This window comes from Aquarana catesbeiana, linkage group LG04, assembly GCF_042186555.1.
Source record: "Aquarana catesbeiana isolate 2022-GZ linkage group LG04, ASM4218655v1, whole genome shotgun sequence".
NCBI classification, from domain to species: Eukaryota; Metazoa; Chordata; class Amphibia; order Anura; family Ranidae; genus Aquarana; species Aquarana catesbeiana.
In genome coordinates, this window is record NC_133327.1 from 190,924,547 (window position 1) to 190,947,303 (window position 22,757).

Here is a 22,757-nt window from a genome sequence, read left to right on the forward strand (position 1 = left end):
GGCTACTCTTAGGGCTAAGCCTGGAACACACTAGAAGTTTTTTCTTGTTCAACCCATGGGACTAAACAAAAAAAATGAAGAGCTCAGAAGGAGCCGCTGTACTAACAATCCAATGTTACTACAGAAATCTCCCCCACTGAGCTATTGTGTTCTGACAGGAGGACTGCCCCCCTACCAGAACACACTAGTCAGTACACTCAGCCACCTTTTTCAGTCATGCCCCTTCAACAGTGAGCCGGCCGAAATGGCCTCCGTACACACGGGCTAAATGTCAGCTGGTTTCTATTGAACCGTCTGATGCCGCTTAATATTCAGCCCCTGTGTACGGCTCTTTAAGCTGACCATACATTAAACAATATTCTTTCCTTCAAGCACCAGTCAGTTCCCCCATTAGCACAATATTGTATTCTGACAGCGGGAGGTTTTCTACTATAGCCGCGCACAGTAATCTCACAAAAAACCCCACCAGGCTAGTTGTACTAAAGTCGACTGATAGATCAACTTCAGTACAACCAGGCTGCCCATAGATGGGTCCAAGTTTGGCCTGTTCATTAGGCATCCTGATGTAGGTGGGTAGTTCTGGGGATTCTAATGTAAGGGGGGTTACTCTGGGGACCCTAATGTAGGGATGGTGACTCTGGGGACCCTGATGTAAGGGGGGGCTCTGGGGATCTTGAGGTAAGGCTGAGTATCCCCGGGGATCCTGATGTAAGGGGGTGCTCTAAGGATCTTAATGTTAGGGTGGTATTTCTGGGGACCCTGGTGGTAGGGGGGACCCTGATGTTAGGGGGAGGACTCTTTTGGAGAGAGGGGACTCTTTAGTTTCTGTTTGAGATGGAACGCTAACGGGGATTCTTGATGTAAAGGGGAATCTGATGTGAACGGATGGGCTCGTCCTGATGCTGCACTCTATATGTTGTTTTGATGTTACTTACACCTAACCCTGCACTCTATACATTATGTTGTACATTACATAGTCCAGACCATAGTGTTGTCCCAACAGTTGCTGGTTTCAATAAAGTTCTTTTTAAAAGTAGCCTCAGACAGACAAAGTGATTCCTTTTAGTGTGCAGAAAAGCATGTGTGATGGAAGCATTTACATTTTTAAAATGATCCTATGTTCTGAGGTTTATGTGTATCTGTGAGACAGACACTTGCGACATTTAGATCCTTCCACTGTTAGGCAAAACCTGTCCTCTTTGTCACTTACTACTGAACTCTGCCTCATCTTCTACTGACCTACTACGTGATCGTGGGTGGCCGGTGGACATAGCCGGCCACGAGCATCGGGTTCCCCACCGTGCAGCAGGCGTGCGCGCCTGCTATGTCTCTTAAAGGAGCCAACGTACCCATATGTTGATTCGCAGGAACGAGCCAACTTGCCGACATAAATGTGCATGGGCTGGTCGGCAGGTGGTTAAAGGAAAGGACATTATGCAAAAAAAAAAATGATTAGTTAAACCCAAGAGTTTTTTTTCCTACCACTATTATTCCTTTATACTGGTTTATGAAATTTACAAATGTAGAAATTTAGAAAATGGATGAAAGGTTTAGCACTGGGAAACACTTTTTGAAAGATAAAAAGTGCGTTTTATATACAACTATGTAGATCAGACCAAAATTAGGGACAAATGAGGAGGAAAGAGGGACAGAGGGACATTGTTCTAAATCAGGGACAGTCCTTCAAAATCAGAGACAGTTGGGAGGTATGAATTTGGGGGTTCGGTTAAATTTTAGGGTTAGGTAATCAAGATCAAACTCTAGTGCATTTCACTGGAGCAAAACTGGCAAGTTTTAATAACGATTAGTTGAAAAGCCTAAAAAGCTAATGAATGATTCAACTATTCTGTATAAAGTGAACTATTGTTTAGTCATATTACACTGCATAAAATGTAGGCAAAAAAAAGCAATGTAAAAAAGTATTACCCACTAAGAACTGTAAAATGCCTGAGTGTGTAATCATGAGACATATATAGCAAGAGTTTCTCACTGCATTTTTTATCACTAGTAAAAGTGAGACCCGGTCACAACCAGCCTCTAGAATAATATGTGATAAAAAGATGCAGAAAATGCTATTTCTGTTGTAACTTTGTATATTTAGAACTTATGTGATAAAAAAAATACAACTTGGGAAAGGAGTGGTACAGAGGCGAGAATAATGAGAACCTACATAACACATAAGCAGGAAGTCAATAATAGTTCCTTTTTTTTTCTAAGCTTGCTTAAGGTCACAGCAAGGTCTCTATTTTGGAATGATTTTTGTATTCATCATTGTTCTTTAGAGATATAATTCATTGCTAACAGAAGATGAGTTTGTACAACAGAAGAACTGAATGTGTCAGTTACAGCACTGGCAAGTACAATCAATAGCAGAGAGAGATTTGACCTTACAGTCACAGCTTATGGAATGTGGACAAGCCTTTTTTATGACATCGTCATGGCATTTTTAATCAGAATGTAATTTTTACCAGTAAACATAATTTTTCTACTGTGAAAAGTGTGATATTTTATTTTTGATAAGGATGCTTATTTAACGTGATAGTGTAACATTTTTAGCATTAAAATCTATTAATATTAGCTATGTCCAGATATCCCAAGTTGCAGGGAAAAAAAATGGAATTTGATGCATGGTATGTTCAATAAAGGATAATTTCTTCATGAAAATTTACCAAGCAGAGGTTTTGGGAATAGAACTCAGCTGGCATTGTGATCAGAGTAACACGGAACCTGCAGCAATAGCAGGCCGTGTATAACATGCTTTCTAGCATTAGCAGATTAGGAAAAAATAAGAAATTAGTAACATATACAAAGGAATAGCGACATTTTGATTCTATTTTTTAGCTACTCTTTCAGTTTAATCAAAAACTGCATCATAGAATGATACAAGGCTTTAGGGATTATCTTTAAAGAGCATTTGTGGGCAAAATCTAAAAGATTTAGCACAACCCTCAATGCTGCCACATGTTGAATTGTAAGGACCACATAGAGGCCATTCTGTCTGTGTTCAGTCATTGTCTGCCCACTACAGGAACCTATAGGCTGACTGCATTTCTAGTAGGACCATTGGGCATTTTTCTGTACTTGCAGAATTTCTAGAGACAAAACATCTGTATGTATTGAAGAGCTGTGATGGATATAGTTTTTAGACTTTTCCTGAACATACATTATAAAAAGAGCAAGTTAACAGGCAGCTTATGCAAACATCTGAAAATGTACTCTTCATTTATTATAACTAGGGGTACCAGGGTTCGGTTTGAAACAGGTTCTGCAAAAATTATAGAAGTTTGGGTGTTGAAGCCAAACCCCATTGAAGTTAAAGGGAACCAAATATTCAAAACCAGCTCTGGCCATCTTTTAGGCTAATAGGCAATGGGTCTTTAGGGTATTGTCACTTACCAGGTATGGACATGACCATATTTGTTCAATGATGTCAGGAGGATTTCCATGCCCATGTCCATATTTGGTCAATGATGTCACATGGGAGACCCTGCCCCTGTGTTTAGATCAGTTTAAATCCATTAGAGTTTGTCATTTGCGGGTGAGCAGTCTTTGGAAACGGATTGTGTCAAGTTGTTTTACTTTCAGTAGGTGCCATTTATTATGACTAATGTGGATCTGCTTCACTGGACAATGATTGATTGATAGTGGTGGATTTACATTGTGGAATTTTTTTTATTTTTTAAGGACTTGTCAAAAACTGTGTTACCGTTGCTTGTTTTTTTTGTGAATGAGTAGGGGTCCTATGTACACCTTAACCCTTAAAATGGGGGAGTAGAATCTAGAGACCCCTACTGTTAAAAGGGGCTTCAGATCCCCTTAGAACCCCCAAAACCACTGTACCAGGGTTGTCAGGAAGAGGCCCTTGTCCTCATCAATATGGTGATAAGGTACTTTGACAGAAGGAGTCCCCCTTGCAAACTACCCTTATTTTGAGGGCATGTGGCCTTCTATTTTTCAGGCACGCCTCCTGAATATGGCATGCAAGCTTCATGTTTGTATATAGGCCTGGTATATAATGACACTCATCTAAGCATGGGGGGCTTGTTAAGATGTTGTTTAATCACTTAAGCCCCGGACCATTTGGCTGCCTAAAGACTAGAGGACTTTTTACAATTTGGCACTGCACTGCTTTAACTGGTAATTGCACGGTCATGCAATGTTGTACCCAAACTAAATTTGCATCCTTTTTTCCCACAAATAGAGCTTTCTTTTGATATTTGATTGCCTCTGCGATTTTTATTTTTTTGCGATATAAACGGAAAAAGACCGAAAATTTTGAAAAAAAATTATGTTTTCTACTTTTTGTTATAAGAAAAATCCAATAAACTCAATTTTAGTCATACATTAAGGCCAAAATGTATTCAGCCATGTCTTTGGTAAAAAGAAAATGTCAACAAGCGTATATTTATTGGTTTGCGCAAAAGGTATAGCGTCTACAAATTAGGGAACATTTTCTGGAATTTACACAGCTTTTAGTTTATGACTGCCTATCTCATTTCTTGAGGTACTAAAATGGCAGGTCAGTACAAATCCCCCAAATGACCCCATTTTGGAAAGTAGACACCCCAAGGAAATTGCTGAGAGGCATGTTGAGCCCATTGAATATGTATTTTTTTTGTCCAAAGTGATTGAATAATGACAAAAAAAATAAAACTTTTTTTTACAAAAAGTTGTCACTAAATCATATAAATTTAGCTGCTTCTCCTGAGTATGGGGATACCACATGTGTGGGACTTTTTGGGAGCCTAGCCGCGTATGGGGCCCCGAAAACCAAGCACCGTCTTCAGGATTTCTAAGGGCGTAAATTTTTGATTTCACTCCTCACTACCTATCACAGTTTTGAAGGCCATAAAATGCCAAGATGACACCCCCCCCCATGACCCCATTTTGGAAAGTAGACACCCCAAGCTATTTGCTGAGAGGCATGTTGAGTCCATGGAATATTTTATATTTTGCCACAAGTTGCGGGAAAAATACAAACTTTTTTTTTTTTTGCACAACGTTGTCACTAAATGATATATTGCTCAAACATATCATGGGAATATGTGGAATTACACCCCAAAATACATTCTGCTGCTTCTCCTGAGTACGGGGACTTTTTGGGAGCCTAGCCGCGTACGGGGCTCCAAAAACTAATCACCGACTTCAGGATTTCTAAGGGTGTAAATGTTTGATTTCACTCCTCACTACCTATCACAGTTTTGAAGGCCATAAAATGCCAAGATGGCACAAACCCCCCCTCCCACAAATGACCCCATTTTGGAAAGTAGACACCCCAAGCTATTTGCTGAGAGGCATGATGAGTATTTTGCAGCTCTCATTTGTTTTTGAAAATGAAGAAAGAAAAGAAAAATGTTTTTTTCTTTTTTCAATTTTCAAAACTTTGTGACAAAAAGCGAGATCTGCAAAATACTCAGCATACCTCTCAGCAAATAGCTTGGGGTGTTTACTTTTCAAATGGGGTCATTTGGGGGGGTTTGTGCCATCTGGGCATTCCATGGCCTCCGAAACTGTGATAGGCAGTGAGGAATGAAGGCGGTGCTTGGTTTTTGGGGTCCTGTACACGGCTAAGCTCCCAAAAAGTCTCACACATGTGGTATCCCCGTACTCAGGAGAAGCAACAGAATGTATTTTGGGGTGTAATTTCACATATGCCCATGGTATGTTTGAGCAATATATCATTTAGTGACAACTTTGTGCAAAAAAAAAAAAATTGTCTTTTTCCCGCAATTAGTGTCAAAATATAAAATATTCCATGGACTCGACATGGCTCTCAGAAAATAGCTTGGGGTATCTACTTTCCAAAATGGGGTCACTTGAACTGTCCTGGCAATTTATGCACAACATTTAGAAGCTTATGTCACACATCAACCACTCTTCTAACCACTTGAAGACAAAGCCCTTTCTGACACTTTTTGTTTACATGAAAAAATTATTTTTTTTTGCAAGAAAACTACTTTAAACCCCCAAACATTATATATGTTTTTAAAGCAAAGATTAAAATGGTAGGTGTTTCATTTTTTTTTTTTTCACACAGTATTTGCGCAGCGATTTTGCAATCGCATTTTTTTGGGAAAAAACACACTTTTTAAAATTTTAATGCACTAAAACACACTATATTGTCCAAATGTTTGATGAAATAAAAAGGATGATCTTAGGCCGAGTACATGGATACCAAACACGACATGCTTTAAAATTGCGCACAAACGTGCAGCCGCGACAAACTACATACATTTTTAAAAGCCTTTGCAGGTTACCACTTTAGATTTACAGAGGCGGTCTACTGCTAAAATTACTGCCCTCGATCTGACTTTCGCAGTGATACCTCACATGCATGGTGCAATTGCTGTTTACATATGAACGCCAGACCGACGCTTGCGTTTGCCTTTGCGTGAGAGCAGGGGGGGACAGAGGTGCTTTTTTTTTTTTTTTTAATTATTTATTTTTCTTTTTAGTTTTATTTTTAAACTGTTCCTTTCATTTTTTTTTTTTAATCATTTTTATTGTTATCTCAGGGAATGTAAATATGCCCTATGATAGCAATAGGTAGTGACAGGTACTCTTTTTTTGAAAAAATAGGGGGATAATAGACCCTAGATCTCTCCTCTGCCCTCAAAGCATCGGACCACACCAAGATCAGTGTGATCAAATGTTTTCCCAAATTCCCAATGGCGCTGTTTACATCCGGCAAAATCTAAGTCATGAAATGCTCGTAGCTTCCAGTTTCTTAGGCCATAGAGATGATTGGAGCCATTCTGGAACTACCGTCTGCATTCTCAGTTTCCCTGTGGGGACAGGAGAGCCAGAGAAAACCATGGAAGATGGTGAGGGAGGGGGCATTCCCTTCCACTGCTTGTGAAAGCAGTCTAGAGGCTAATTAGCAGCTAGGATTGCTTTCACATAAAAGTCGACCGCTGGCTGAAAAGAATGATACCAAGATGATACCTAAACCCGCAGGCATCATTCTGGTTAACTCAAAGTCCAGCAACATACCAGTACGTTTCTGGTCCTTGTTGGGCATATATTGTAATCTTTTTTTCATGCATCCTGTGGGCTGAAGGAAAAAAGAGATTGATCAGTGGGTATGCCCACCATTAGAATACCTCCCTTCATCCACCCACTTCTAATGATGGGCATATATGCACCATTTTGTTTTTAACTGTGGTGGTGAAATCACCTCCTACATCGCTGGAGTCACGGCTTTATGTATTGTGGGAGCAAACGCTGTTGCTGTCAAGATAAATAAATCAGTGCTGCAGCTGAATGGCCTACAAAATATATGCTGAAGCATGGGGGCATCCGCCCCAAAAGTTAGGAGCAAATCGTTCCTCCACCCCTGCTGCCCCCATGCTTTGGGATATATGCTCTCTTTTTTAACTGTGGTGGTGAAATCACCTCCTACAGCGCTGGAGTCACGGCTTTATGTATCATAGGAGCAAACACTGTTGCCGTCAAGATAAATAAATCCATGCTGCAACTGAATGGTGTACCTGCTAAGCAAATGATGTTTAACAATAAAACAAAGTAACATTACAGTATAACAGTAGGACATACCATACCTGCAAAGCAAATGCAAAAAAAATAGTAAAAAATAAAACCTTTTTTAACGCAATCTGTGCCTAAATTATATATCTGCTGAAGCATGGGGGCATACGCCCGAAAAGTTAGGAGCAAATCACTCCTCCACCCTTGCTGCCCCCATGCTTTGGCATCTTTTTTTTAACTGTGGTGGTGAAATCACCTCCTACAGCACTGGAGTCACGGCTTTATGTATCGTGGGAGCAAATGCTGTTGCTGTCAAGATAAATAAATCCGCGCTGCAGCTGAATGGCATACCTGAAAACAAAAAAATGGTTAACAATAAAACACAGTAAAGAGTAAAGTATAAAACAATTACATACCTGAAAAGCAAACATGATAAAACATAACAATAAAACATTGCAGAATAGAATACAGTAAAAAAGAGCAGAACAATAGAGAGAGAGAGAACAATAAAACGACAACTATTTTTGTTTTTTTATGTTATTTTTTTTGTGTTTTTTTTTTTTTTACTTTTTTTTTACACTTTTATTTGTAACTGTTATGCCCTGTACACAGGATCGGACAGTGATCGGACATTCCAACAACAAAATCCATAGATTTTTTCCGACGGATGTTGGCTCAAACTTGTTTTGCATACACACGGTCACACGAAGTTGTCAGAAAATCTGATTGTTCTGAATGCGGTGATGTAAAACACGTACGTCAGAACTATAAACGGGGCAGTAGCCAATAGCTTTCATCTGTTGATTTATTCTGAGCTTGCGTGGCACTTTGTGAATTGTCCACACACGGTCAGAATTTACGCAAACAGATTTTGCTGTCGGAAAATTTTATAGCCTGCTCTCAAACTTTGTGTGTCGGAAATTCCGATGGAAAAAGTCAGATGGAGCCCACACACGGAATTTCCTACAACAAGCTCCGATCACATATATTCCGTCGGAAAGTCCAGCCGTGTGTACAGGGCATAACTGTAACTGTTATGCCCCGTACACATGGTCGGACTTTGTTCGGACATTCCGACAACAAAATCCTAGGATTTTTTCAGACGGATGTTGGCTCAAACTTGTCTTGCATACACACGGTCACACAAAGTTGTCGGAAAATCCGATTGTTCTAAACGCGGTGACGTTACACAGGTATGTCGGGACTATAAACGGGGCAGTGGCCAATAGCTTTCATCTCTTTATTTATTCTGAGCATGCGTGGCACTTTGTCCGTCGGATTTGTGTGCACACGATCGGAATTTCCGACAACGGATTTTGTTGTCGGAAAATTTTATATCCTGCTCTCAAACTTTGTGTGTCGGAAAATCCGATGAAAAATGTGTGATGGAGCCTACACACGGTCGGAATTTCCGACAACAAGGTCCTATCACACATTTTCCGTCGGAAAATCCGACCGTGTGTGCGGGGCATAACAGTTCGGTCCCAGGTTCGGGTCTCTCAAAATGTGATGGCATCTTGGGAGACCCTGTGAAAGTGTGTCCTAGTCTGTGCAGTGCTGTACCCTACGCTAAAACTCTACACACATAGGTTGGACTTGATGGACTCGTGTCTTTTTTCAACCTCACCTACTATGTAACTATGTAACTATGTAACTCCACTAGTGTATGATAGCGTTCAAAACATTCACCAATGCAAAGACCAGGATTATCAGGACAGGAGGGACAATAATAGCGTGTGTCACGCCTATATCCGCGCTTGCTACAAACATGACATCTTCTTTGGGGGGCTCGTCGGGTAGGGGTACTCGGGAGGACATACGGAAAATGCCTCTCGTGCAACCGGCTTACTGCATTTGGATTGGGAAGGTGAGGTGGAGCACCATCTGAAGACAGAAGGGCTCTGACGATCTCTTCCTGGAATTTAAGGAAGGATCCAGTCCATCCTGAAGCTCTGTACAGCACATGAGCGTTCAGCAAAGCCAATTGAAATAAGTATACAGACACTTTTTTTATACCAGCGTCTGGGCAACTAGGTACGGCACCAACAACTGGTCGTTGAGGTCCACCCCACCCATATTTTGGTTGTATTCATGGACAAAGAGGGGTTTCTCCACAACACCAATCGCTGTAGGAATTTGGACCGTTGTGTCTGCATGAAGGGAGGACAAAATGAAAACATTCTTATTATCACTCCACTTCACAGCGAGCAAGTTATTGCACTTCAAGCAGGCTCTCTCCCCCAGCCTAAGACGGGAATCTACAAGCCTCAGGGGTAAGCCCCGGCGATTAGATCGTACGGTGCCACATGCGCCAATCTGATGATAAAACAAGTGACTAAAAAGTGGCACGATTGTGTAACAATTGTCCACATACAAATGGTACCCCTTTCCGAATAAGGGTGACACCAAGTCCCACACAATCTTGCCAGTGCTCCCTATGTAATCTGGGCAGTTTGGCGGCTCTACGTGACTATCTCTTCCCTTGTAAACCATAAAATTATATGTATAGCCTGTGGCCCTGTCACAGAGCTTATGCATCTTGACCCCATATCTGGCACGCTTGCTGGGAAGATACTGTTTGAAAGACAAGGGGCCAGAAAAGTTAATCAGGGACTCATCAACACAGACAACTTGATGGGGAGTAAATAAGGCTGCAAAATGTTAGTTGAAGTGGCGCATGTTTCCCGTGTTTGGAACAGTCTGACAGCAAAATGACATTTCAAAGGAAAAAAAGTCATTTAAAACTACTTGTGGCTATTAATGAATTGCCGGTCCGTCAATACACATAAAAGTTCATTGATAAAAACGGCATGGGAATTCCCCACAGGGGAACCCCGAACCAAAATTTAAAAAAAAATGACGTGGGGGGTCTCCCTAAATTCTATACCAGGCCCTTCAGGTCTGGTATGGATATCAAGGGGAACCCCGGACAAAATAAAAAAAATGGCTTGGGGTCCCCCTCAAAATCTATACCAGACGAGAGGGGGGGACAAGAGAGCGCCCCCCCCTGAACCGTAGCAGGCCACATGCCCTCAACATTGGGAGGGTGCTTTGGGGTAGCCCCCCAAAACACCTTGTCCCCATGTTGATGGGGACAAGGGCCTCATCCCCACAACCCTTGCCCAGTGGGTCTGCAGGCAGGGGGCTTATCGGAATCTGGAAGCCCCCTTTAACAAGGGGACCCCCAGATCCCAGCCCTCCCCCCTGTGTGAAATGGTAAGGGGGTACAAAAGTACCCCTACCGTTTCACAAAAAAAATGTCAAAAATGTTAAAAATAACAAGAGACAGTTTTTGACAATTCCTTTATTTAAATGCTTCTTTCTTCTATCTTCTATCTTCCTTCAGTTTCTTCCTCCATCTTCTTCTTCTTCTTGTTCTTCTGGTTTTTCTGGTTCTCCCTCTAGTGTTCTCGTCCGGCATCTTCCTCCGCGGCGTCTTCTTCCCTTCTTCTCCTCGGGCCACTCCGCATCCATGATGGCATGGAGGGAGGCTCCCGCTGTGTGACGCTTCTCATCTTCTGACAGTTCTTAAATAATGGGGGGTGGGGCCACCCGGTGACCCCGCCCCCCTCTGACACATGGGGACTTGACGGGGACTTCCCTGTGGCATTCCCCCGTGATGTCAGAGGGGGGCGGGGTCACCCGTTACGTAACCCCCTCTATCCGTAAGATAGAAGAAAGAAGAAGCATTTAAATAAAGGAATTGTCAAAAACTGTCTCTTGTCATTTTTAACACTTTTGACAGTTTTTTGTGAAATGGTACTATTTCACACAGGGGGAGGGCCGGGATCTGGGGGTCCCCTTGTTAAAGGGGGCTCCCAGATTCCGATAAGCCCCCCTCCCGCAGACCCCCACAACCACCGGGCAAGGGTTGTGGGGATGAGGCCCTTGTCCCCATCAACATGGGGACAAGGTGTTTTGGGGGGCTACCCCAAAACACCCTCCCAATGTTGAGGGCATGTGGCCTGGTACGGTTCAGGGGGGGGCGCTCTCTCGTCCCCCCTCTTTTCCTGCGGCCTGCCAGGTTGCATACTCGGATAAGGGTCTGGTATGGATTTTTGGGGGGACCCCACGCCATTTTTTTTAAAAATGTTCGCCAGGGTTCCCCTTAAAATCCATACCAGAACTGAAGGGTCTGGTATAGATTTTGAGGGGGACCCCACGCCATTTTTTTTTAAAATTTTGGCCGGGGTTTCCCTTAGTATCCATAGCAGACCTGAAGGGCCTGGTATGGAATTTAGGGGGACCCCCCACGTCATTTTTTTTTTTAATTTTGGTTCGGGGTTCCCCTGTGGGGAATTCCCATTCCGTTTTTATCAATTAACTTTTATGTATATTGTCGGACCGGCAATTTATTAATAGCCGCGAATAGTTTTAAATGACTTTGTTTCCTTTGAAATGTCATTTTGCTGTCAGACTGTTCTAAACACGGGAAACATGTGCCCCTTTACAGGCATACTATAGACACCCCCCAGGTATGACATTTATAGGAATATTACACTTTTATTGTTTCACTTTAAGCATTATTAAAATCACTGATCCCGAAAAAACAGCCATTTAAAACTTTTTTTTGCATTGATCCATGTCCCCTGGGGCAGGACCCAGGTCCCCAAACAATTTTTATAACAATAACTTGCATATAAGCCTTTAAAATTAGCACTTTTGATTATTTATGTTCGTGTCCCATAGACTTTAACGGTGTTCGTGTGTTCGAACAAATTTTTTGCCTGTTCGCAAGTTCTGGTGCGAACCGAACAGGGGGGTGTTCGGCTCATCCCTATTCCACTGTCATCACATGAGGCAAGAGCTCTAACAGCATCATGTTACATAACAAATAGAGTTGGGCCCATAAGGCCATCCAAGGCTCGGCAGACCAGTCACCCTGGAACAAGATGCCAAAGCGGGTGGAGCTGAATGCAGCCCTGTAAAACTCCAGCTGTGAGTTCGGCAATTCCTCCATTTATCAAAGAATGACCATTAGAGGGGTGCAAGAAGGACAACTGAGCTTCCAAGTCATCACATGGGTCTGATAATTTGTACGTAATTACGTGTATCTGTTATACATTTCAAGACACCCACAGAATGCACTGCCGATCAGACGTACATGCAGTGTATAAACAAAAAGGCCTAAAAAAGATTGAAGCTGCTACAGTCAGAGCTTCCTAGAGTCCCTTGGGAATTTAAACAAGGCTAGAATCTAATTAACCCCAGGGAGTCGACAGACCATCTCCACAATGTCAATCTCAATGCCCAAAAGGACAGATGACCTTCTGTGATGTTGGGTTAGAACAGTCAGAGTGTACAGGAAGGAAGTGAAAGGCAGACTCGATGTCGGCCTTCACCAGAAGGGTAGGAGCACCAAATATATCAGCAAAGAAAGTGCTGTATAAAAGTAGAGTATTGGACCCAGAAATTCTCCTGATCAATACCACTATTAACCAACAAACCTACAGGGAAAGGAAATTGTTATATAAGTTGATAACTTATACCTTGCATGCCATGGACATTATGTAATCTTTCATATTTTTGATTAAATATAATTTTTTGTGCAGCAATCCCTAAGTTTTTCTCCTTTATATATATACAGTATCTCACAAAAGTGAGTACACCCCTCACATTTTTGTAAATATTGTATTATATATTTTCATGTGACAACACTGAAGAAATTACACTTTGCTACAATGTAAAATAGTGCGTGTACAGCTTGTATAACAGTGTAAATTTGCTGTCCCCTCAAAATAACTCAACACACAGCCATTAATGTCTAAACCGCTGGCAACAAAAGTGAGTACACCCCTAGGTGAAAATGTCCAAATTGGGCCCAATTAGCCATTTTCATTCCCCGGTGTCTTGTGACTCGTTAATGTTACAAGGTCTCAGGTGTGAATGGGGAGCAGGTGTGTTAAATTTGGTGTTATCACTCTCACTCTCTCATACTGGTCAATGGAAGTTCAACATGGCACCCCATGGCAAAGAACTCTCTGAGGATCTGAAAAAAAGAATTGTTGCTCTACATAAAGATGGCCTAGGCTATAAGAAGATTGCCAAGACCCTGAAACTGAGCTGCAGCACAGTGGCCAAGACCATACAGCGGTTTAACAGGACAGGTTCCACTCAGAACAGGCCTCGCCACGGTCGACCAAAGAAGTTGAGTGCACGTGCTCAGCGTCATATCAAGAGGTTGTCTTTGTAAAATAGATGTAGATGTAGATAGATGTACGGCACCAAACAAAAGTTCCAGCATCATCACCTTGCCCACTGCAGATTCGAGATTCATCACTGAATATGACTTTCATCCAATCATCCACAGTCCATGATTGCCTTTCCTTAGCCCATTGTAACCTTGTTTTTTTGTGTTTAGGTGTTAGAGATGGCTTTCTTTTAGCTTTTCTGTATGTAAATCCCATTTCCTTTAGGCAGTTTCTTACAGTTCGGTCACAGATGTTGACTCCAGTTTCCTCCCATTTGTTCCTCATTTGTTTTGTTGTACATTTTCTGTTTCAAAGGCATATTGCTTTAAGTTTTCTGTCTTGACGCTTTGATGTCTTCCTTGGTCTACCAGTATGCTTGCCTTTAACCGCCTTCCCATGTTGTTTGTATTTGGTCCATGTTTTAGATACAGCCGACTGTGAACAACCAACATCTTGTGCGACATTGCGTGATGATTTACCCTCTTTACCTACATACTAACAAGCAGATTTAATCTGATGCAGGTGTTAGTGTTTGTAATGAAAATTTACAGGGTGATTCCATAATTTTTTCCTCAGAATTGAGTGATTCCATAATTTATTCCCTGTGCTTGTTCTATAAATCTAACTGTTACTGGCCACCACAATTATTTTTCTTGATTTCTTTTAGTGTTTCTTAAAGCCAGAAAGTTGCCATTTGAAATGCCTTTAGTTTTTGGCCATGTCTGTGATCAGATTTTTTTCTACAACAATAAACAACTGAAGGAACATCCTCAGGGACTGGTGATTCCATAATTTTTGCCAGGGGTTGTATTAGTGCTACCAGCATTGCTGCAGAGGTTGAAGGGGTGGGGGGTCAGCCTGTCAGTGCTCAGACCATACTCCGCACACTGAATCAAATTGGTCTGCATGGTTGTCGTCCCAGAAGGAAGCCTCTTCTAAAGATGATGCACAAGAAAGCCCGCAAACAGTTTGCTGAAGACAAGTAGACTAAGGACATGGATTTTTGGAACCATGTCCTGTGGTCTGATGAGACCAAGATAAATTTATTTGGTTTAGATCGTGTCAAGCATGTGTGGTTGCAACCAGGTGAGGAGTACAAAGACAAGTGTGTCTTGCCTACAGTCAAGCATGGTGGTGGGAGTGTCATGGTCTGAGGCTGCATGAGTGCCGCCGGCACTGGGGAGCTACAGTTCATTGAGTGAACCATGAATGCCAACATGTACTGTAACATACTGAAGCAGAGCATGATCCCCTCCCTTCGGAGACTGGGCCACAGGGCAGTATTCCAACATGATAAGGACCCCAAACACACATCAAATATGACCACTACCTTGCTAAAGAAGCTGAGGGTAAAGATGATGGACTGGCCAAGCATGTCTTCAGACCTAAACCCTATTAAGCATCTGTGGGGCATCCTCAAATGGAAGGTGGAGGAGTGCAAGGTCTCTAACATCCACCAGCTCCGTGATGTCCTCATGGAGGAGTGGAAGAGGACTCCAGTGGCAACCTGTGGATCTCTGGTGATCTCCATGCCCAAGAGGGTTAAGGCAGTGCTGGAAAATAATGATGGCCACACAAAATATTGACACTTTGGGCCTAATTTGGACATTTACACTTGGGGTGTACTCACTTTTGTTGCCAGCGGTTTAGACATTAATGACTGTGTGCTGAGTTATTTTGAGGGCACAGCAAATTTACATTGTAGCAAAGTGTATTTTCTTCAGTGTTGTCACATGAAAATATATGATCAAATACTTACAAAAATGTGAGGGGTATACTGACTTTTGTGATTTGTGCCATACTGTATATATATATATATATATATATATATATATATATATATATATATATATATATATATATATGAGGAGTGTTAGGAGTGGTATGAAAGGCATCCAAAACCCCCAATTAAATCCCGACTGATCCAACACTGATCCAGTTCACGCACTGACGTCACCACACCCTCGGAGTAGGAGAACAGGCTCCGCTTATCTTGTATGCTGGCCGGCTTTCGTATGCGCAACTCTGCTGTTTTAACTGTGAGTGACTACAAGTTTTATAATAAATATTTAGAAGGTATCACACTATGGCCAGTCTTTTTTTCCTTTGAGCTACCTGGGTTTTCATTGGAATATGTGGATACGTGGACACCGCGAGTGAGCCTGGAGATTTAACCCCCGCCATCTGAACACCGGGATCGTCAGCAAGCTTAAAGGCCTTGGCTGGGCTATAGTCACTTGCCTTTTTAAGCTTGCCGTCTGGTAAGCTGAATCAACAGCTACGGTGGATGAGCACATTTATCTTTTAGGCACATGGTGGTGGTGCTTTATGTTCTTAATGGACACTTTTTTCTTAACTTATTTTTTCCTTGATGTCATCCATTATGGACTTTAATACTTAGCGCAGTTTTTTTATATAACTTTTTGAATTTTGGTGTGATCGCACTGTATGCTGCTGCTTGTTGTTACGTTTTTGTTAGCCCGGTATTCATACTATTTTATACTTAAATATCAGTGCCTCCTGCTGTATGGAAACCTGATCTCTCACACATGCAGTGAGAGGAGCTGAGTGAAGTGCTGGAGGGGATGAGAGCTGACAGTAGACATCAGTTCCTGCCCTGTAGGGCACAGGGAACTCAGTCCCACTGGCAGAATCCTTGGAGTGAGATGCTTGAAGTGTCTGAGGTCCATTCACATGTGATGGCAGTGCTCTGGGAATCCTAAGATGGGGAAGGCAGTGTCCATTACCAGAGGCAGATGCTGTATTAGAAGTCTTCACAGGTTGTAGGCAGAAGAGTGAGTGATGAAAGTAGGAGAGGAGCCAGCTCCATCAGCACCAGTAGCCGTGGTGAAGGACCCCATCCCATGCAGGAATGAGCATAGGGGAAGGCTGCTGGGTGTAGAGGAGAGACACCTTCTGGTCAGAGCAGCAGTTCTCAGGGGATGTGATGGTTGAGAGACACACTCTGGTGTGGGTAGCAAAAGGTGTCCATGAGTTAAAGAAGAGGTCAGGGCTATGTAAATGAACCTGTATAGCAAAGTGGAGATTGTAGGAGTGGAGCCAGCAAATTCATTGCTAGTTGCTCCAGTACTGATCCAATGTCTGACTTAAGTACTTGGGACCCTGCAGGGGCTCTGGATCAATCAGTATGGTGGATCAGAGCACCTGTGAGATTTTTGTAGTGAGGGGCCAGGGAACAGAGGAGAGATACTCAACTAACAACTCTTGTGACAGCTGAATCTCCTCAGAGCAGTTGGATATGTCTCAGCATAGCCTTTTCCTAGAGTCCAGGCTCCACCCAATCACTTCAAGTCTTTGTAGCCAATCCCAAGGGAGCTACTTAACTTCCCTTTTAGGTTCACACCCACAGTGATGCCATGCTTCCAGCAGTCAAGGCTACATTTCCCTAAAGGCGGTTCAAGGGGCCTTCACTACGTGGACAGCTATAACAAAAAATTGTTAAAATCAGTGAGTGACATGTCAATTATGACATAGCACGCCAATATCTCTACCAAGGTAATATATGATCGTAAACCTAAAACAAAGCCACAGGACATTTTAGTGGAAAATTATAATATGTGTGTTTTGTGTGAAATGTGTGTTTTTCTTTTTAGTTTATTTTAATAACACATACAGTATTTTTTCTGTATTGCTAATGATGTGTATCTTTCACACTGCCTGTATGAAACATAATTAACCCATCTATGTTGCAGAATCTGGAAGTTGCACTTTTATGTTGATTGATAACATGTGACTGAAGCAGTTTGTTTCCAAGGCAACTGTTTTAGTCTGCAGTGTGCTTTGAGGACAGGAAAATAATTTTGGGTGTATGTTTATAGTATGGGCTCTCCTAAACAATTGGAGATGCACATTATTATTTTTAACTTACAGTACCTATGCAGCAGTCCTTTAAAAAGATGGGCCCAAATTAAAATAATAAAAACACAGTAACATACACACACACGTGGAGACAAAATACCAAAGAGTCCTGTGAGCAAAGCTTGCAGTCTTAACCAATTTAGAGCTTCACTGAAATGTAACCTAAAGATTCTTTTTGACAAATTAAATATTGTAATTGGGAAATGACAAGCTGATCTGTACGTATCAGAATGTGTACTGATTCTCTTGAGGCGGATAATAAATAATCTGCCTCACTGTGATTTTCACCGTTTTGCTGCCTCATTTGCATTTATTTTGATATTGAAAGCCCCCCCATCATCTTTACCTCTTTACCATTACCTTTGACCTAGGGTTTCTGCTACCTGCAGCACTCAATTTGTAGGAATAAAAGATGGGCACTCCCTCAATATATAAATCTGTGGGTAATGGCTGCTGTGATGTATAGATGATGCAAATCAACATCAATTACTGTCAAGAAGAGTGGAAAGGTTATCAATGTCATTCCTATTTTTAAAGCTGCATGCAAACATGCTAGTGGTATTCTGCCTGTGGACCTTATTGGGTATTTTAGATCAGCTTGAATATACACCGCTGTTAGCAAGCCGCTAGACAGAAAGTTGTGCACCAGAAATACTGTACAATGACACAAATACCCCACTCCTAGCAACAGAGACCTTTGCATGCATGAAAAACCTCTTGGTGTACAATATTCATGTTATGGTTCTGGCTTTGCGCTGTACTTATGAAGTTCCTTGTCTTATTTTATCACTAGACATTTTTATCAGTAGGTTCACTAGGTTTTAGTCAGGGGAATTCATTAAGAGTGTTTGAGACACTCTTTATAATTATGTTGTGCCTCCTCACAACAAATTTCAGTATGTGAGAAAAAATTCATAGAACTGTTGTAAACAGGTACAAGAATCTGGGGCACGCACCACGTTTGGAAGCACAGTGAGACCAGACCAGGGTGTCCATAGGGACACACAGACAGTGCAGAGGCAGAAGAGTTTTGTGGTTGGGTGGACGGAACCTGATGGGGAAGCTGAGACGCTAGTTTCCCATTAGGTACATTCCACTTGTGATTGACAGCAGGCAGTGGGCAAATCCATAGCCAGTATACAGCCTTCTATAGAATCTGTCCGCTACCTGCTGTAAATCACATGGAAAGAGCGGACCTGATAGGGAACTAGTGTCTCAGCTTCCCCATCAGACTCCTTTCATTGTCAGCATCACTGTGGAGCCAACAGTGTCTCTAACAACCAGTACCAGGTGGGAAGAGGAAGAGATAGCAATGGCAAATATGCTGCTTGCTATGCAGCGTACAGAGACAGGCACTCCATGGGTGCGGAAAAACTTGTCAGAGGGCATGGCCAGGAGCTGAGACTGAGGTCATTTCTTACATCTCAGGCACTTTGAGCTGCTTGATATGCCACAGTTCCTATCAAAATACACAATGCTTCCTGGATGAGCTTACCCACGCCGGCACCCGAAGCAGACTGGAACAGCAGAGCCAGACGCATTGACTCTCCATTGCCAGTCCATCAAGTTTGTAAAACCCTCTAGCAGTTTTTGGAGATGGGAGTTCAGTCTTTTGTCATACGAATCAGGACTCTTTTTAACCCAGAATGTAAAGCCTGGGGCACTGGCTGTAAAAATTGCCCATTGAGATCAATGAGGCTGCATCGCAACTGCGAGCCAAATGCTTAGCTCACTGTTGCAGCGCAGCCCCACAACGTAAAATTGCCATTTGGCAATAATAAAAAAAGGAAAAAGAAATACAGGAGTCAGCATTGGTGCCTTCTGAACACCTGCTGCACCGCTGCTATACCACCCTCTAAAAAGAGATCGACTGTGGATTGCTTTTCAGGCAGTAGGCATTACCACCAGTGTGAAAGAGTCTGTGTGTGCTTCAACCTTCCTCTTTGGAATTTCCAAAGGCTGGTGCCCTGAATCAAGGTACATTTACCTGGTGGCTTGCACTATTGAAGGCTTGAACTCAGGGTTATTCAGAATCAAAAACTACCATTAGCAAAAGGGATCTGCCAGTCATAAGTAGAAAGGTGCATATGATGAAAAGCAGGAAAAAAATGAAAGTCATTCAGCAAGTAAGCTCTATTTCCTAAAGGAAGTCTAAAATTAAATTCTTGGTTATTGTTTCTAAATGTAGATCAACATCTTCAAATCTAAAATGTATTAGAATATGCTTTGAAACACTTATTTGTCAAATCCTTTAAACATATAAAAGGAGACTTTTCATGATTAAAAATATAAGAAAAAGATCTGAGGCTGGGAAAATGGACTGGTAATGATTAGACTTACTCCAGAAATCACTCTGCTTCCCCTACAGCAAGAAAAGCACAAATTAGGATGTGGCATTTAGCGAGATGTGTATGCTGATCATTGAAGTGTATGCAGTCGACATCACACAAGAATATAATTGATAGTGTTTGGGCAATATGCAGGAAAACAGAACATGGAAAGAGCTGGCTTAGGACATGACCTCTGGATTGTATAAATTACATGTTATTCTCTGACCTGTGCATTAACACAAGTGTGTTACTAAAATGCAGCAGCCTTTCTGCGTCGCTGTGCCTTTTAAGGCGTGTTGCATGTTATTTTAGCCAGATGAGAAAGGCCTGGCAATAAAAAAAGGATTTAGTCAAGCAGAACTCATAGCTTTGACATATTGTGGGATGAAACAGAACAAAAATGGGTCTTTTTGAGGATTTCCATAAAACCAGTCTCCCTGCTTATAAATGGGATACTGTTTTTATATGTCATGCTCATTATTTCCTGGTATTCAGTGTAAAGGCATATCATAACATCAAATGGTCAAGTGCTGTTGTGGATATTTTTTCTGTTAGTAATTAAATAACTCCGTGCTCTGTGCATCTAAGCTAACACCATTTCAGGAAAAACAAACATTTCTAAAAAAATATATGCATAAATGGAATCATGCAATCTGTCACCAATATTAACACAGCAGTTTTTGGTTTTTTGCCTCTCTTGTAAAAAGGTTTTAATAATGGTTGATCTTATCGGTTGGTCCATTAATTTTTATCCTTACAGCGATTGCTGTTTGTTCTGTGGTGAAATTCCATGGCAGCATTGTCAACTTGTACTACCTTGAGCAGGGTACTCTTACATAGATCTATAGCTTTAAATTGACTTTAAAATATAACTAAAGCTAAATATAAAAAAAAAAAATTGAACAGGCAGGCTTTTTATCACAGAATAGACATGCAATGTCTCTTCTGCATTAACGTACACTTACCTGCCTGTTCACAATCCTCTGCAGGAAGTACACTAAGCTGTGCATGTGCAGCTCAGATACATGGAACAGCACAAAGGACTAAAAAGGATATACAATAAAGAAATAAAGAGACACAACACCATTTCATGTTGATAATATACAATAAAGAAATAAAGAGACACAACACTATCTCATGTTGGTAATAATGGCCACAGCATTTATTAAGGGGTTACCCAAGATGAACAATAATCATTTATAACAAAATCTTTAACTTAAAATTCCATAACCATAAAATATTTAATTTATTAATGATATCACGTAGTCCATCCAGAACTGAACTGGATGACAAACCCCAACAGCTGAAAGCCACTCAAGAAATGAGTGGCTGAAGCCCCCCAAATGCCGTGGCCTGCTCAATCATGTTTTGCAAACCTAAAATAAAAATGTCTAAACCAACTTCCGACAGGTGTAAAAAATCAATTCTATATAAACCAGGCAGGAAACCCTCCAGATCTATATGGCGATAGGAAAAACCTCCTTGAGAAATGACTACGTTACATATGGTTCTATTTACACATTTTCTAATCTTGTGTATATAATGAAGGTTACCTAACTCTGACCAAAGGAGTCTTGGCACTATTTCGGAAAAACTATAACTGTGGAAGGAAATAACAACTTAAAAGAAGATACGTATCTCTTCATTTCGCAAATCAAATTCCAAGTTTTGATCCTGCCTAGGTCATTACCCCCAGCATGAATAATAAGTGCATCGGGAGAAGGCCACTGACCTAACAAGTAAATTAACCGATCCTTTAAATTCCTCCATCTCAGCCCTCTTATTCCCCACCATAAAACCTGAAAACGTCTTTCATCCAGACCAATATTGATTGTGCCATTCTTGATGGAAGCTCTCTTTTTGGCCCAAAATATAAAGGAATGTCCTATTATCCAAATGATGCACTTGGAAGAACCTAAGGAAAATTAAACAATAACCAGATCAGGATGAATATACAATTTAAATCTATCACTATCCCAACACCCTAATTTCTTTAAACCATCCTTAGAAAACCCGAGAAGGCTGGCTTCAGTAGCCGCCCCAATTCTAAAAGAATGTGAAGAGAAATGAAAACCAGAAAGGTTAAATTTCTTTAAGCAAGAAGACAGGACAGATGAAAAAAATGGTATCTAGTTAATGGAGATAGATTAATATGAATAAAGAATGAACCTGTAAAAGGGGGTCGAGAAGAAAGATATTGAGTAACTCTAAAAACTGGACCTATGACTTGAAAAGGGGCTCTATAAAGAGTTAACCAACAACCCTTGCCTGATTGATCCATTTTGGGTCTACAAATAAAAATCCTAACCGAATCTTCTAAAATAGAGAGATGTCTGAAAAAACTAAAAAGGAAGAAGAAAATTTATTAGGTGCCGTGCATTTGCCTAATCTAAGAGCACCAAAAATTGCAAAAACGAACGCTGTTCTGAACAGCAAAGTTTCAAAAGAGGAAAAGCAAACTGATTTCAATGTAGACATCAATTTTACCAATAAATCAGAGGAAATAGGGCGTCTACTGTCAACAGCTGGAAAGGATCTTCTAAAACCTTTTAGCATTTGTTTGACCGGAAAAAAGGAATTAATAGCAGGAAGTCCTGACATTTTCAAAAAGAATGAGGCCCCTGCTACAATTTTGCTAACCGAGGCGGAGAGAAAACATAACACTATATGCATACTAACTGTATTAAAAGAAAAATTATATTCTTCACAAAAATTACACCATCTAAACCAAGCTTGTGAGTATTCTTCCAAAGTTTTATGAGTGATGGAATTTCTTATGTTTTCTTCAATTATTCCCATATCAGGCCCCAGAGAAAATCTGGGCAATGGAAACCTTTTTGGTCCTCCTCTGGAGCGAGTTCACGAAAACTCT